Here is an 18,968-nt window from a genome sequence, read left to right as displayed (position 1 = left end):
TTATATTTTCATGTCTTACACTGTCCAGTGTTTCCCTTCACCTTTTCTGTTGTCCTTCCCCCAGGGAGGGGCTTATATGTAGATCGTTGTGATTGGTTCCCCCTTTCTCCCCAACCTCCCCTTCCCCTCCTGGTATCACTACTTTCGGTATTGGTACTGAGGGATTTATCTGTCCTGGATTCCCTGTGTTTCCAGCTCTTATCTGTACCTATGTACATGCTTTGGTCTAGTTGGATTTGTAAGGTAGAATTGGGGTCATAATAGTTGGGGGGGAGGTGGGGAACATTAAAGAACTAGAGAAATGTTGCATATTTCATCTGTACTATACTGCACCCTGACTGGCTCGGCTCCTTCCCCATGACCCTTCTGTAAGGGGATGTCCAGTTGCCTATACATGGGTTTAGGGTCTCCATTATGCACTCCCACTCATTTACAATGATATAATTTTTTTTCTTTCATGCCTGACACCTGATCCTATTGACACCTCATGATCTCTTGTGATGGTGTACTTCTTCCATGTGGGCTTTGTTGCTTCTAACCTAGATGGCCGCTTGTTGTTCTTCCAGGTTTGTTGAAAATGATTTTATTGGGGGCTCATACAACTCTTATCACAATCGATCCATAAATCCATTGTATGTCAACCACATTTGTATATTTGTTGCCCTCATCATTCTCAAAACATTTGCTTTCTACTTATGTCCCTGGTATCAGCTCTTGATTTCCCCCCTATCTCTCCAATTCCCCCTCCTAATGACCCTTTGATAATTTATAAATGATTATTATTTTCTCATATCTTACACTATCTGACATCTCCCTTCACCCACTTCGCTGTTGTCCATCCCCAAGGGGGAGGTTATATGTAAATATTTATAATCAGTTCCCTTTTCTACCCCACCTACCCTCCACTCTCCTGTATCACCACTCTCACCACTGGTCCTGAAGGGATTAACTGTCCTAGATTCCCTGTGTTACCAGTTCCTATCTGTACTAGTGTACATCCTCTGCTCTAGTCAGATCTTTAAGGTAGAATTGGGATCAGGATGGGGAGAGGAGCATTTAAGAACTAGAGGAAAGTTGTATGTTACATTGTCATTACACTGCACCTGACTGGATCGTCTCTGCCCTGAGACTCTTCTGTAAGGGATTGGTCTGTTACCTACAGATGGGTTTTGTGTATCCAATCTGCTCTCAGCCTCATTCATAATTATATGCTTTTTTTTGTTCTTTGATGCCTTGATACCTGATCCCTTCGACACCTCGTGATCACACAGGGTGGTGTGCTTCTCCCATGTGGGCTTTGTTGCTTCTGAGCTAGATGGCCACTTGTTTACCTTCAGGCCTTTAAGAACCCAGACAGAATATCTGTTGATAGCTGGGTACCATCAGTTTTCTTCAGATTTCCTACGCACACATTTGACTTCAGCAGTCATGTCGGGAAGGTGATCATCATGGAATGCCAATTTAATAGAACAAGTGTTCTTGCATTGAGGAAGTACTTAAGCGGAGGCCCAATGTCCATCTGCTGCCTTAATACTAAACCTATAAATATATGCACATAATAGATCTATTTCCCCACCCTCATATATAAATATATTTACATATGTACATGCCTGTATTTAAACCTCTATAAATGCCATTTGCCTCCTAGTTCTTTCCTCTATTTCCTTTTGCTTTCCTCTTGTCCCACTATCATTCTCAGCCCTCATTTGGGTTTCAGTAATTTCTCTCAGTTACATTGCTCTTGATAAATCTCTACCAGGCCTCTCACACCCTCCATGCCACTGATTTTGGATCACTTGTTGTTCCCTTGTCCCTGAGTTGGTCAACACCACCTCCTTTCCCCCACCTCCCCCTCTCCCATGTCTCCCCGGTACCCTCGGTCCTGATGTTTTCTCCGCCAGACTGTTTATCCAGCCTGTCTTATCTAGATAGACCTTCAGAGGTAATAACATGAACAAAAACAACACAGAGCAAAACAAAGCAACAAAGATAGTAAAACAACAACAAAAAAAAAAACCAATGATCAAAAAATTAATTAATTTGGAAAAAGAAAATCTGTAAATAGTTCAAAATCTGTTTGTTGACTTCTAAGAGTGTGTTCCAGTCCAGTTCAGTGAGGTGCCATACTCTGGCCCCAAAATCTGTCCTTTGCACTCCCTCAGGACCTCCCAGCTCTGTTCTCCCCACTGCTATGGCAAACACCCTGAGGGTTTTGCCTTGGTTTGGTGGGGTCAGACCAGGCCAATCCTGACACGGTGGCTCCAGAGTTGTTGCCCATAGTGCCCTGGATCGTCAATGAACTCCGTGTCTCATAGTGGAGCCACTCTGCGCATTGGCTGCTCTTAGTGGGGATATCATCCTCCAGGATTGGTGGGCCAGGATGTGCTCCACTCTCTCTTCCTCCATCTTCATTTGCTCCCCTATGTTCTGTTCAGACATTTCCCTCTCCCCGAGCTGCAGCTTTGGTGCTGTCCTCTAAAGTAAATTCTCCTGGGGGAGCGGCAGCTGTCCACATAGCTGGAATGGGGGCCGGACCCTCAGACCCCTACACTGGCTCACTGCTCCATGTCAGCACTCTGCATTCACACACAGGAACACGGGGATGGGAAGAAGTCTGGTCCCTCTCTCACTGTGGAGATATAAACAATACCCTCCCCATGGGTGGGTTAGAGCCCTGTTCTCCCACTTCACATTTCTATCTTTTCCCTCTCCTCCTTTTTAGTTGGCTACCATGTGTACACCTGGATATGGTCTGGCCCCTGGCATACTACCTGCACCTCACCCAAAAAATGTTTGTGTACAGCAGATTTTTCCTATGCCTCTTTTGCATTTTTTTCAAGCTTACCCCAGTGGGTCATGTTGTACTTGAACTTTTGTGCTTGGCTTACATCACTTAGCATAATTTCCTCCAGTTCTTCCCATGGGGTGATATGTTTCATGTGATTATCACTGCTTTTTAGCCATGCGTAGTATTCCATTGTATGTATGTACCAAAGTTTTTTAATCCATTCGTCTACTGATGGATATTTGTGTTGTGTCCAACTTCTTGCCATTGTGAACTCTGCCACGATGAATGTTGGAGCGCAAACGTCTGACCGTGGTTTGTTTCTTGCCTCTTCTGGGTGTATGCCCAGTAGGGGGATTGCTGGGTCATATGGTAGCTCAATTTCCATCTGTTTTAGAAATCACCAAAGCTATTTCCATAGTGGCTCTGCATACCTACAGGTCCACTAGCAGTGGATGAGAGTTCCTATCTCACTACAACCCCTCCAACATTTGTTGCTTTCTGATTTTTTTGAATTGGGCTATGTTTGAGGGTGTTAGGTTGGTATCTCATTGTAGTTTTAGTTATCATTTCTCTTATGGCTAATGATCAGGAACATTTTCTCATAAGTTTATTGGCCTTTCAGATTTCTGCTGCTGTGAAACTTCTTTTCAGGTCAGTTGCCCACCTCCTCGGCGGACAATTAGTTTTTTTTTTTTTCTTTTTTGAAGCTAGCAGAATATTAGAGATTTTAGTAATAATGCCTTTTCTAATCTGTCATTGCCAAGGCTGTTTTCCCAGTCCGTGGACTCTCCTATTACTCTTTTGGTGAGTTTTTTTTATGTACACAGGTGTTTTATCTTCAGTATATTCCATTTGTCAATTTGTTAATCATCTGTATTGTGTCATTCCTTATTTCTGACAGCCTATGTAATCCTTGCGCCAAAGTTCTCAGGTTGGTTCCTATTGCCTCATTGATGGTCCACATAGTTTGGGCTTTTACCTTGAGGTCTATCATCCAGTTTGATTTTATTCTTGTGCAGGGAGTGAGGTAAGGGTCTTGCTTAATTTTTCTGCAAGTAGATATCCATTTTTCCAGTATGACTTGTTGAAAATGGCATCTGCTTCCCATTTGATGTTTTAGGGCCCTTATCAAAGATCAGTTGTCTGTATGCCGATGATTTTAATTCTGGGTTTTCAGTTCTTTTTCATTGGTCTGAATATCTGTCATTAGAAAAATATCATGCTGTTTTGACCACTGTGGCTGTATAATATGTGCTAAAGTCAAGTAAAATAAGCCTTCCCACTGTGTGCTCCTTCAGAAGTTGTCTGCTAATTCTTGGCTTCTTCCCTCTCCATATGAAGTTGGTAATAAATCTTTCCATTTCTTTGGGAAAAGATGATGGTAATTTTATTGGGATTGCATTAAACTTATATAGTGTCTTGGGCAGAACCAACATCTTTACTATATTGACTCTTCTAATCCACAAGCATGGGATATTCTTCCATTTGTTGAGGTCATTTTTGGTTCCTTTTAATAGTGTTCTATAGTTTTCCTCATAGAAATCTTCTGATATATATTTTTAAGTCAGGTATATCCCTAGATATTTAGATTTGTGGTTGGCCATTGTGAAAGGTACGACCTTTTTGATCTCCTCTTGTGTGGTATTGCCTGATATGTATAACAGTCCAACAGATTTCTGTTGGTTGATTTTGTATGCTGCCACTCTGCCATATTTTTCTATTGCTTCCAGTACTCCTCTTGTGAAGCTTTTCAGATTTTTTTATATACAAAATTCATATCATCTGTGAATAGCAATTGTTTCACCTCTTCTTTAACCCAGAAAAATATCTGTGATGACTTTTCTTTGCCTTATGCTGTTTGCTAAGAGCTCCAGTAATGTTCAATAATATTGGGGACAAAGGGCACCCCTTTTTCAGTGGGATTACTTTCGTCTTCTCTCCATTGACTACCATATTGGTTGTTGGTTTTTCATATATAGCTTGTATTATATTTCCTTCCATTCCCTATCTTCTCAAGCGTCTTACACAGGAATTGGTGTTGGATGTAGTCAGATGCTTTTTCCACATCTATCAATATTATTATGTGGGTCTTATAGTTTTTCATATTCAATGTGGTGGACGATACTAATGGTCTTTCATATGTTGAACCATCCCTGCATCCCTTGTATGAATCCCACATGGTCATGGTGAATTATTTGTTTTATATACTTTTGTATTCTACTCGTCTGTATTTTGTTAACGATTTTTGCATCGATGTTCATTAGGGATATTGGTCGGCAGTTGTTGATTCTTGTGGGATCCTTGCCTGGTTTCTGCATTAGAGTTATACTAGCTTCATAGAAGGAGTTTGGGAGTTGACTGTCCTTTTCTATGTTCTGGAAGAGTTTGTGTAGGAATGGTATCAGTTCTTTCCTGAATGCTTGGTAGAATTCTCCAGGGAACCCATCTGGTCCAGGGGATTTTTTGTTAGTAATCCCTTGATAACCTTATCTATTTCTTCTATTGCAATAGGTGTGGTGAGATTCTTGACATCTATCTGTGATAGTCTAGGGAAGGATTGTTTTCCCATGAATCTGTCCATTTCTTCCAAGTTGTTGAATTCATTAGAATACAGTCCTTTGTAGTACTGTGTAATTATTCTTTTGATTTCATTAGGGTCTGTTGTAATGTCCTCTCATCCTTGGTATTGAAATTTGTTCCTTCCTTTCTTTGGTTAGGTTTTCCAGTGGTCTGTCCAATCTCTTTGTCCTTTCAAATAATTGAATTTTAGCAGCACTAATTTTTTCCATGGTTTTCCCATTTTCCCTCTCCTGAGTCTCAGCTCTGATTTTTATAATTTCTTTTCTTTTGCTATTAGTAGGATTGTCCTGTTGACTCTGCCCTAGTTGCTGTAAATTTTGTGACAGTATATCAATAAGTCTCTCTTCCTATTTCATGTGTGTACTTAGTACAATGAAACTTCCTCTGATAAATGTCTTTTCTGTGTCACATAAATTGTGTTACATCATGTTCTAAATCTCTTTGGTTTCTAGAAAGGTCCTAATTTCATCTCTGTCTGAGGAAATACACACACCTTTTGCAATAGAGAGTTATTCATCCTCCAATTGTTTGCCCTTGTTTTCTTCACCTTCATTTTGTTGATTTCCAGCCTTATGGTACAGTGGTCAGAGAGAGAGTTCTGTATGATATCAATATGCTTAAATTTATTCAGATTCATGTTATGTCCCAGCATCTGGTCTATCTTCTAGTCTGTTTCATATGAGTTTGAAAATAATGTGATTTTTTTTGTATTTCGGTGAAGAAATCTGTATATATCTATTAGATTAAATTGTCTAATTGTAGTCTTTAGATCTTTAAGCTCCCTGTTGCATTCCTTTCCCTATGATCTATCTTTCTCAGAAAGTGGTGTATTGAACTCCCCTACTATAATTGTTGAGCCTGTGATTTCTTTTTTCATCTTTTGGAGCGTTTGATTGATGTATTCAGAGGGTCCCTTGTTGGGGGAATATATGTCTAAAATACTTAATGTTTTTTTGCCTCCCATTCCTTTGAGAATTATGTAGTGTCCCTCCTTATCTCTTTTTATGGTTTCACTTTGATGTCAATTTTATCCAAAATTAGGATTGCAACCTCTGATTTTTGAATTGCTGTTTGCTTGGTATCATTTTATCCAGCCTTTGATTCTCAGCCTATTTTTGTGTCTAGACTTGAGATGTGTCTCCTGTAGGCAGCAGATTGATGGGTTGTATTTTCTAAGCCAGTCTGCTAGCCTCAGTCTTTTAATGCCTGAGTGTAATCTATTGATATTGAGGGTTATTATCTCCATCTGTGGACTCTGTGATGTCATCTTGTACCTGTTGTGTTGGGTGTTTTCCTACCTCCTTTTATTATCAGTGTGTTGTGCATGTGTGTGTGTGTGGGGGGATCATTCTTGACTTCTTTCCATGCTTAATCCAATGCTACCTTGGGGTCTGCTTTCTCTTTGTTGCCCTCTGGGTGGGGTTGTTCTGTGTGGTGGTCTCTTATTTGTGCTCGGTGAGTGCTGTTCTTCTGCCTATGCTGGGTCAGAAAAGATATTTTGTAGGACTGGGTTTCTTTTAACATATTCTTTGAGTTTTTATTAGTCTGGGAAGACTTATTCTCCATCTACTTGATAGATAATTTGGCTGGATAGAGTATTCTTGTGTTTGGATTATTTTTCCTTCAAATTTTGGAATATGTTACTGTACTCTTTCCTTTTCTTCATAGTTCCTGCTGATTGGTCTAAGAATATTCTTATTTGGGAACCTTTATATGTGATTGTTGTGTTTCCCTAGCTGGTCTCATAATTGTCTCCTTTCTCTAAAAGTTGAATAATTTGACTATTATGTGCCTTGATGATTTCTTCTTGGTAATCAGTATAGCTGGTGTTCTTTCAGCCTCCTGAATGGTTGCCTGCTTTTCATTCATTAATCTGGAGCAGTTTTCCTCTAAGAATTCTCTTTATATTTTCCCTGATGATTTCTTTGTTGTGTCTTCCTCTGGTAATCCAATTACTTTTATGCTGTTCCTATTCATAGCACCAGATACAGCCCTTTTCTTCAGCTTCTCTGATGATTTTATTAGATTTTTTAACGTTTGTTAAAGTTTGCTTGGCTGTCCCCTACATCACTGGTGTGGCTATCTGCCTCCTTCAGTCAGTTAGTGAAGTCCATGAGTATGATATTGGCTTTTGTTATATCATCTCTAAACTCTTATATTTCCTTTTGGTGTATGGCATTTCCTCCTTTTTCTGTATTGTTTCCCTTATATCCTGTATGACTCCAAGCAGCTTTCTGAAAATTTCTTTCTGTGGCAGATCAGTGTCTCTTTCTATGCATGTCATTACATTCAGAACATCTTCTGACATCTTCTTTTGTCTCTCTTGTTTTTTCATTGAGGTCATTGAGACTAGTTGCTGTTTGAATTGCATTGTTTTAGATGAGCCATTTTCCAGAGCGTCAAAGAGCACTGGCCTCTTTCTGGTAGACTTTTAGGAATACTTCTTCAAACTGCTTGCTGCTAATTGCATTATGGAATTGGCCTATCTCTTTTATCCTCCCGTGGCTTTACTCTTTCCCTGATCAAACAGTATTCTGTTATTTGGAGGGCAAGTTGGATGGTCCTCTCAGGGGACACTAGATGGGTGGTTGTGGATTCATGAGGATGGTGTTGCATTGGGTGAGGTCATAAGAAGCCGTGATGGTGTGGGCATAGCAGCTTCGGGCACTACAGAGGGTGTGTGTCACAAAGTGTCACAGAAGGCAGGAAGAAGGTGAGTGAAATCTCCCCAGCCACATATTAAGCGCTACAGAAGGAAGGCATGCAAAATTTCCCCCAGAGAAGGTGCGTGTGATTTCCCCTGGAGGAAGGTGGACAGGATTTCCCCCAGAAGAAGATGGACAGGATTTCCTCTGGAAGAAGGTAGGCAGAATTTCCCTGGAGGAAGGTGGGCTTCCTTTCCCCAGCCTTGGGTCATGGTGCAGAGGGTGGAGGTCTCCCAATTAGTTAGAAGGTGGGCATAAATGCTCTAGGCTAAGGGGAGTTGCCTGGAATTCAGCAGTGGCATGTGAAAGGGAAGAGAAAAAGAAAAAAAAAGTCCACTGAAACTGTGGTGGGAAAGAAACAAGAGAGAGAAACAAATGAAACAAGTTTGCTGAGCCCAGATCCCTGACAGTGGGGCTGGAGGAGTTTAACCCTGCCCTAAGGCATCAGCAAGTTGTGGCTGTTAAGATGAAGCCCCTGCATTGGCTCCAAAAGATCCTGGCTCCAGCTGAGGCAATGGCGGGGCTAAGGTCAAACCCTAGTCAGCCTCCACTGTGGTAAGCCAAATGCCCCCAGCTCCTGAAAACCTAGTGGATTTGTGTCTACTTATCTTTCCGATGCTCCTGTGACCAAGCGGCATGGAATTTCACTCTTAGTAACTCTCCTGGGATGATTTCTGCAGAGTCCCTTTGGTATGTGTTACTCAGTCACCATTTCCTGGAAGTTGACTGTGAATTTTTATGAGACCAAATTGTTTCTATCTCCCACAGAGGGGCTGGTGTGTTTGAACCACCAACATTTTACTTAGCTGCACAACACTTAGCTGTCAGCATTGCCAAGGTTTTTTAAAATTTATTTTTACACAGGTTGCTGTGACTAGTTGCTGTTGAGTCCACTCTGACTCATGATGACCCATTGTGTTAAGCCGGGTTGACTAAAAAAAACAAATCAAGTGATGCGCAAATATGTGTAAGAAGGAGCTTAGTATCAAAAAGCTTTATATATCAAGAAACTATCAGCCAGTGGTTGAAAATCATGTGGACCCAATGACAGTGTCTGGTTGCCATCATGGTTAGCCAGGAGGAATGTGAAGACCAAGAGAGAGGGGAAGGTTCTCAGAGCCCTCCTGATGATGACACATCTACAAGGAGGCTATATCAGGTGGTGACCTAGTTGACAGGTTGAATACCACCCATAAACTTTCATATATCTTCAAGTTGACATGAAATTATGTAACTCCCCCATCCATGTACAACACATCTTCATAATTTGGGGGATAAATGATTCTGTGGAGCACCCTATATATTTTGAGGGTGTAACTATCTAAGAGGGATATTGTCCATCCCTTTTTTGGACAATATTGTATTCTGACCTACAGGTTTGACCATGATAATATTTAAAATTCTTGTAATGGAGTGTCAACATCATAGCCATGTGTAAGCAAACACAGCATAACTGAATATCAGAAGGGGGTGGTTTTAATATGCTTATTTTCTTTGTATATACCTAAGAACTAGAACAAAAGGAAGGTAAATAAATGTTTGAAGTGATAATGTGTATCTTTCTCCTGTTTGAACTTTTCTACTTTCTATTCATTGTGTTGCTTCCTCCATTTACCTCAGGACTCCATTCATGTGTTCTCTTATTTGCTCACCAAGAAAATGTAATAAGTATGTGTATTAAATGTTTAGAAACTTCCTATCAAAACATACATTTTCTGTTTCTTAACATTATAAATTTAACCTTCATCGGAAACAAGCTCAGATTCTTATATTAGTAATTTATTGGAATTATTCATCCTACACTCTGAACAGATTTAAATAGTGGAAGTTTGAGCAATTAGATCATTAGAGTTTGAAATACTCCATGACTACCATAGACATTGGGAAATTTCTGTTCTATTTCATAGCAATCCCTTAATATTGGGAGAACTACAAAATCTAATCCGCTTCACTTCCATTATGGTGCAGGGGCAGAGGAATAGAATTCACCATCAAAATACATTCAGGCCTACTGTTCCTCAACACCGAGGAGATAACAGTAAAAATCAATATCATACAGGCACAGGTGGCATCCCATCAAAAATGTGAACTGGGGACCAGGCATGGAACAAAATAACCCCCCACCTTTCTTCTCTAAACTATAAGACATTCATACTGAAGGGGACGGATACTAAAAATAAAAGCTAAGGCTCCTTCTCTAAATCTTTACAGCTATGGAGGGAACAACTTGGAATTAAAAACACTGCTTCATGTGAGGAAAAGGAACAGCTACTAGGTTAGCATTGTCTCCAGAAGCAAAGCATAAACATTGGTAGATCCTATCTCAGATCCAGTTTCACAACGCCTACCTAAGAATGAGGCTCAGATGAAAGATCATATAACTGCTCCTTAGCCAAAACTTCACTACAACACTAACCACAAGTAAAAATAAGAATTGGGTGCATAGGGGACATAACACACAATCTCTGTGGAAAGCATGTTAAATAGAACCTCTAGTGCAAGTATCAAAGCAAAGTTTAACTCTGTTACCCAGAAAGAAGGAAATGATTTCAAATTCATCACCGACAAGATTTGCTCACACCTGTATTATAAATTTATAACTAGAGGTACACCATGATCACATCAAATGGAAAATGAAAATATGTAAAACAATATGCTGATATCTACAGTCTGTCAAATATGCCCAACTTTTAACAAAATAAACAAAAACTCCCAAATCACTGCCATTCAGTCAATGCTGACTCACATAAGCCACTTATGGATTCCCAAGACAGAGACTGTTTTCAGGAGTTAAAAACTTGAGTCATTCTCCCAAGGAGCTGATAAATATGTACCTCATGCCATTCTAACCACAGGTTCTAGGAAAAATAAATCCCCAAATTCCCTGATCAAACAATTTTCATCTTTCTCTAGGCCCCCATTCTCAATAGCCTCAAGAGCACACTGAAGTTCAAAACTCTCTTTTCAGTTGACATTTTGTGTTAGGGTAAAGCTTCCTTCACTGCCTCCATGCACAGAAATTAACACTCATGTCATCAGCCATCAGAGTGCTCAGTTTTAAATAAAAATATGAGTATTAAAGGGGCACTCAAGAAATCAGAGAGGAGTAATGTGTACTCAAGAAATCAGAGAGGAGTTATAACTCCAACCTCTCCATATAGTAATGACATATTTTCATCTCTTTAATGCATCCTGAGTGGCCCAGCTTTCAGAAATGCTGATTGAGGAGCACCTTGAGAAATCACAAGTAAAGGAAAAGATCTTTGAATCTCACTAGACCTGGTCCAACTCCTGCATCTGCAGCTGGGACAGGAGACCTCTGAACGAGGAAGAATCCAGTGAACCACTGGGTAGAATGAAACATTTCCAGACTTTCGTGTCTGAATCCCTGAGCTATTGCATCAGTGAGCTGCCACCAAGAAGAAAATGACACAAACACATTCCAAACTCTTGTGAATAAAGTCCAACATTTCCATAAATAGTACATGGACTTATAAAGAGCATAAATATAAAGAAATGTATTATGAAGTTTCATCTGATGAACTAAGTGGAGATTTGCATGTGAGTAGGATCTTTGTAATAGACTCTTCTGGGACTGGAATGTTGACTGCCCCTCAGGAGAACACAGTCCTCCACCTTTATTTTCCATTCACCAAGCCCAGAGTCCTCTTCATGTAGAACAAGGCTGATGCTAGAATAACTGGTCAAAGAGGTAGAAAACTCCAAGGGAGAAGATAGCTTTAGAAAGAAGGTCAATGATTTTCAAGTCCCAGGGATTTACAGATTATAAAATACCCATCATTTTTCTTTCTCCATTATTTCATGGTAAATTGGCTATACTTTCCTACGTTTATGAATCATTGAGATCTAGAAATCACACTCAATGGAAACCAGGCCATAGGCATTATTTTCTATATTCAGAATCACTCTGAGTGAGTAACTAACATGGAAAACCATTAGTTCAAGTAAAACAAATTTACAGCTATAGATATTTAAAACTTACTGTGGAGTGCAAATTATTCATTCAATCCAAAGCAATTTTATTACTTTAGAAGGTTGCCTTTAATAAGTTATGGGCTAGTTCTCACCCCATTTCCTTCTTTTTCTCTGCACACTATTGGGTATCTACAAAACATCTTGGGCCTGAACACTCTCTCATTGAAGGAAATATATGAGGAAAATAAACTACTCCGCACATAAATGATAACAACTTGTAGATGTAATTTAGTAAAACATATTCATAAAATTGATTTCATGTAAATAGTGTGGTTTTTCTGCCTTGCTGGGTCTCTTCAGTGGATTGTGGACAGTTAGAAGTAAAATAAACACGACTACATTAAGGGGAATTGTATGAACAATTTGGGGCAGTAGAACTCCCTTCTGAATGATGTCAGAAGGGACAAGATAACTGCTCAGAGGTGAAGACTGCACCAGGAGGCAGAAGAAGCTATGGTGGCTGTCTGCTCCTCTGTAGATGTAAGTCCTTGGAAAGGGAAAGGCCATTTCAACTCTGCTTTACAGGGACACTATGAATTCAAATTAACTGTGTGGCAGGGTGTTTTTAGGAGCTTAACCAGGAGGCTTATTATACTGAAAAATCATCTGAACATATCCCATTGAAGGTTATGTGTCACTGAGTCCTGAGATTATGGATGAGATCATACCAAAATTAAAAAAAATTAATAAAATACTCCTCTGTCCTTACGGTCAGGGAAATCTTGAAGATTTGAGTCACTCCTCTAAACTTTAGCCTGAAAAAAACATGCATTGGGAAAAACAGAAGTAACACAATGCATTAAGTTTACTGGCATTATCCTCACTTTAATTAATTGTATAACAACCATCTGAGAACCAGAAATAACTTTCTGTGACAACCAAGATTTGCAAGGAACACCAGTGCTAGCTGGGCTCATGCTTGGAGCCAAATCTAGGTTCATCACATGATGATATTTTGAATATAGAGTGTTTTAGGCAGTTCAACTTGACTCCCACACACCTATATGAGGCAAAGGGTCAGGTATTAATCCCATCATGCTATTAGATGTTACTCTCCTGGAACAACCCAGCCTCTTCATTCAAATTAAATCCTAGAGAGTATCATATTGAAGAAATTACACTCTCTTGTAATCCCTGAGATTAATACTTCCCAAGTAGATCATGCTTCCTGCATGCATTAATGAATGACATAGCATCATGAAAAAATGGAAAGAATACACAGAGTAACTATACCAAAAAAAAACTAGTCTACTTTCTACTATTTCAGGAGGTAGCATATGAACCAGAACCAGTGGTGCTGCAGGAAGAAATTTAAAGTGTACTGAATGCATTGGCCAGGAATTGGTGGAATACCTATTGAAATGTTTCAGAAACCTGAAGAAGCACTAGAAGCCCTCACTCATATATGTCAGGAAATTTAGAAGACAAATACTTGGCCAATGGACTGGAAGAGACACATATTTGTGCCCTTTTTGAAGACTGGTGGTACAAAAAATTTTCAAACCATAGAATGATATCATTGATACCACACACAAGTAAAATTTTGCTTAAGATCAACCAACACGGTTTGAAGCAGTACTTGGACACGGATCTTCCAGAAGTTCATGCCAGATTCAGAAATGGATGTGGAACAAGGGATATCATTGCTGAAACCAGGTTGTTCTTGGCTCACAGTTGAGAATAACTGAAAGATATTTATTTATGCTTCATTGACTGGCATTCAACTGTGTTGACCATGATAAACTGTGGATAACCTTGAGAAGAAAGTGAACTCCAGAGCACTTCATTATGCTCATGAGGAAATTTCACATGAATCAAGAGGCATTTGTATGAATTGAATAAGGGAATATGCACAGTTTAAAATCAAGAAAGGTGTGCATCAGGGTTGTATCCTCTCACCATAGTTGTTTATGCTATATGCTGAGCAAATCAGCAGAGTAGCTGACTTGTGTGAATAAGTCTAGCAAGATTGGATGAAGGTTTATTAATACCCTGTGGTATGCAGATGAGACAACCATTCTTAATGAAAGTGAGGAGGGATTGAAGGGCTTGCTGATGAAGACCAGGGATTTTAGCCTTGGGTATAGATTACAACTCATTGTAGGGAAGGCCAAAATGTTCACCACGGGACCAATAGGAACATCACACTAAATGGAGAAAAGGTTGAGGTTGTCATGGATTTTGTCTTACTTGGATCCATAATCAATGCTAATGGAAGCAATAGTCAAAGATCAAAACATAGATTTCATTGTATAAATCTGGTGCAGAAGGCCTCTTGTGCACCAGAAGAGCAAGGATGTTGCTTTGAGGAATAAGGTGTTCCTGACCCAAGCCATGATATTCTCCATTGCATCATGTGCCTGTGAAAGTTGGACATTGAATAAGGAAGAAGGAAGCATCAATGCATTTGGATTGTGGTGGAGAATATTATTGAAAGTACCGGGGACTGCTAAAAGGACTCACAGATCTGCATTTTTAGAAGTAAGGCCAGAGTGCTCCGTAGAAGCAAGGATGACAAGACTTCATCTTACATACTTTGGACATATTATCAGGAGAGACCAGGACCTGGAGAAGGACATCATGTTTGATAAAGTTGAGGGGTGGTGAAAAAGAAGAAGGCGCTTAACGAGATTGATTGACACACTGGCTTCATCAATAGGCTCGGCCATGGGAACAATTGTGAGGATGGTGCAGCACATGCAGTATTTGGTTCAGTTGTGCACAGGATCGCTATGGGCTGGAAGCAATTCAATTACACCAAACAGCAACAAGAATCAGATCATAAGTCCTGTGTCCTATGGCATCCATGGGTGGGCTCAAACTAACCGTTCAGACATGAGTGCACACTTCACAATTAGCACTAGCTAGGGACTGCGTTTTCCCTGCATCTAATTGTAAAATCAATTCTTGAGCTTTAGCAGATATCTGACGCTGGGGGCGCCTGTCAAGGTCTTTCCCCCTCCATAAGGGACAGCTGCTCTTTCTGCATGTGAGAATGTTTCCTACTTTTAAAATACCGTTTTTGAATTAGGATATATCATGGGTGGGTATATAATCACGAAATAAAAAGAGAGAGATTCCCTGGGGAACAGTGAGATGGGGCAGAATCCCCAAGTTGAAACCATCTGCACCTGCTGCTGGGCCTGATCCTGTGCTCTGTGGGGCCTGTGCTCCCCCTGGAGACATGCTTCCTCCCTGCAGGGGAGGTTTGTGTCTGGGCTCTCACTGACTTCCCCTCACTGTGTCTCTTGCACAGTAATACGTGGCCGTATCCTCAGCTTTCAGGCTGTTCATCTGCAGATACAGCGTGTTCTTGGCGTTTTCTCTGGAGATGGTGAATCGGCCCTTTACTGAGTCTGTGTAGTATGTACCACCACCAGTAGTAATGCATGCAACCCACTGCAGGCCCTTCCCTGGCCCCTGGCGGACCCAGTTCATGCCATAGCTACTGAAGGTGAATCCAGAGGCAGCACATGAGAGTCTCAGAGACCCCCCAGGCTTTCTTAGATCGCCCCCAGACTCCAACAGCTGCACCTCACACTGGACACCTGCAAATACAGAGGCACCGTGATTAGATCACACACATACAAACTAATGTATGCACAATTATACTTACAATAATATCAAATCAGACCATTTTACATGGTCTGCAATGATTACTATGTAAAATGGCCACAGTGAAAGCCAAGGTTGGTGAAAAACGCATGTTGTATCCTGTGGACTAGCTCCTGAGCACAAATGGAAATAGCAGAGACCTCAGAGACTGGGACTGTCCTCTGAGATCTCCCACATCAGGGACTGTGGCTGATTTATCTGCAGGCAGAGAGCTGCATTTGCATGTCCCCTGATATTTAGAAGCAGAGGAATCGAGAATATGAACCAGAGTTCTCCCTCAGACTCAGAAACACAAGCACTCTCAAAGGACAACAGAGCTCTTAATCTGTTTATCAGGCATTGCTTTAGTTGTTAGATATTATCAATATTTTTAAAGTAGTTGTAAGTTTATGAACTTTATATCACATACACAATACCCATTGTGGCATGAGAGGTAACAGTACATTCTGACTTGTTCCCTTTAAGATGTGGATGCAGGTGCATATACTGGATGGCTCTATTATCTCTTTCTTGTTGGAAACATTATTGGTTTCCTTATGTTCCAAGAATTTTCACATTTCAGTGATATTTTTAAACAGCAGACATCTAGTTGTTCATAAAACATGTCCACAAACCATGCACAATGATGTTTCCTCTCTGCTTTCTTATCTTGGAGATTCCAGTCCTCTTCCTTTTGTCATGATCAGGAAAACTGGATATTTATCACTTTACTTCATCTTTTCAAATAGTTTTTGTTTAATTAGCTTATTTATTGTGTTCCTGCTATTTCATTTATTTGACTTCCTTTATTTATTATTTTCTCCATACTAATCTGTGATATGGCATATTGCAACTTTTTCTAGTTTCATTAGATAGAAACTGAGGTAATTAATTTTATAATTTTGTTTCTATAATTTACATAGGGTTGTTTCTATAATTTACATAGGGTTGAAGTCCAAACTAAGTTCTCTTACATTGAGTCCCATAATTTTTGTGTGTGTGTGAAGATATGATTCCTATTTTTCGATTCTTAGCACATATTATGGCCTCAGATTTTTCAGAAAAGGGAATTATAGCAGAGAAGGATTAGGGATGATACATTAGTTTTCCTATAGCCATGTGAAGGGAAGTTTATCCCCTTTATATTCTCCTTAATTATTTCTCAACATTGGAAAGTTCTCTGGAAATCAATTCATTATGGATCGCTCCTTCAGAAGTAGGATGAAACTCAAATGTGGTCAGGGAGATTGAACTATTCCAGCCTTGATCTTCACTTTATCACAGTTAATACCATTTGAAAAGAGGATAAACTTAACCGCCCCACAAATGTACACAAAATCAAATACATAATCCTTAATGGAAAGTACATAATACACTCTTCAACTTATTTTGTTCCTTAGCTGTAGCTTTTCCTTTTAGAAATTGGACACTTCTTTTTCCATTCCTTAAGCTGCAATGATTCCATTCCCCTTCACTAGTTTAGGGATGGTGTGAAGAAGGCTTCATTTGTATAAATTAATGAAATTAGATTTTCATTTATGTATAACTCAATTGTTTATAAAATACTCCAAATTATAGCTTATGATTTATAACTTTTGAAAATAAAACAATATATTTAGCATGAGGATTTTGTTCTGTAAAAACAGTCTACATACATGCATCTCATTAGAACATATCCATTTGGGAACTTTCCTATGCACACGACTTTAAAAAAAAAGTCAAAATTACTCAGTATTTCCAATGTTAAAATAATTTAGTGCCACCTAGTTTTCAATTTCTGTAACTACTAGCTTTAAAAATTAAAAATTGCCACTAAAACTGAAGTTCTGAAAAGCGAATTTTGCAAATGCCTTTTCACATGTCTTAATGCTGACAACACAAGATCAGAAACCGAACTATGTGATATCAAAATCAGTATAAAATGCCATATGCTATTCAAATATGAAAAAAAATAGACCCAATTATTTTGACTATAGATGCAGACTTCTGTCACTCTTAAAACAGTATCAAAATCTCCAGGGACTAATAGGTATTTGGAGCAGACAGAAAGACTTTGTATAGTCAATAGACCTGTCAAAACCCATAATAAGTAGTGGACAATGAATTAATTTGAATATCTAGTTCCTGGAAGTAAAGTGACCAACCTGGGAAAGGCAAAATTGCTTTAAAATATTTTTTTAATAATAGCTTTTATGGTTGGTCTTTTACCCAGAAACTCTTATTACTTCAACAGAATAAAGTGGGCCTAAGATTTTACTTAAGATATTTCAACATTCTCGGCTTTAAAGGAAACACCAACCCCTTAAAAACAAATTAACCTGCCTGAATAAATAGTACTCATGCTGATGAAATTGCAATCTTCTACAATGGGAGAGCACAAAATTGTAGGCCAATCCTCATTCTAATGGAATGTAAAGCATGCGGTTCTACTTAGATATTATCAATGTCCTCATCATCATCTCCTATGTCGTCAAACTGGATTTCATCATTATCTCCAGAGCCAAAGGTATCCGTTTCATTGATTTTGACATGCGCTGGAAGCTTGCCATAGGCCTTCAGACTTCTAGCTTCATCTGCGTTGTCTTTTAAAATGATGTCCACTTTGTTATCCTGATAGTCTCGTAGACTGGCCAGTGTGATGTCCAAGGTATTTAGCCAAACCTTTCCCCTCAATTTTCCCCTGATGTGACACATCTCTTTACACCATCAAACCACATGGCTTCTAATCATCCATCTCCCAACATTTTGAAGACCTGTGCATATTCTTGCCCATCTTCTTTGAACGCCAGTTCTCTTTTTTTCAGACTCGTTTTCATTCTTACCTCTACGTCTATATTTACCTCCTTTACCTTTATTCTTAGGCAGGACCATGGCCTTGTGGTGTTTCCGACTCTCTTTGGGCAACTACGGCAGCAGCAATTCCTTTGAGGGGAGCGAAGACTAACGAAGGGGAGAGAGCAGGATGGAGCAGGCACTAAGGATTAAGTGGAGCGTGAAATAGTAAATCCCACACTTTTTTTTTCGTGTATGAAGAGAATTTTAATTAAATGTTCAATGCGCATCAAGAAAACATACCACTCCAGAGCTGCCAATGCTCACAGCTCCAACATACTATGTGCACCAACAATCCAAAAAAAATCTTCCACCATCTCACAAAAGAGATGAAATGAGACCCAAAGTAGGGCAAAAGCCAAGTCAGTGAAGGGGAAATCATCTCAAGAATGGTGGGGGTATCCACATGGCTTCCGGCAAAAAGTGCTGAATCATGATTAGGTCCAGACTCTAACCGGAACTTACCAGTGAAA

General features: G+C 39.6%; 1 pseudogene; it reads right to left on the bottom strand.

Annotated features, from left to right (window-relative positions):
* Nucleotides 1-18,093: 18,093 nt before the first annotated feature.
* Nucleotides 18,094-18,534, bottom strand: LOC142443176 (eukaryotic translation initiation factor 1A, X-chromosomal-like; annotated as a pseudogene).
* Nucleotides 18,535-18,968: the final 434 nt, after the last annotated feature.

This window comes from Tenrec ecaudatus, chromosome 3 (assembly GCF_050624435.1).
Source record: "Tenrec ecaudatus isolate mTenEca1 chromosome 3, mTenEca1.hap1, whole genome shotgun sequence".
In the NCBI taxonomy this organism is placed as follows: Eukaryota; Metazoa; Chordata; class Mammalia; order Afrosoricida; family Tenrecidae; genus Tenrec; species Tenrec ecaudatus.
The sequence above is the reverse complement of the archived record's forward strand: the minus strand, read 5'-3'. Positions and strand labels throughout refer to the sequence as shown.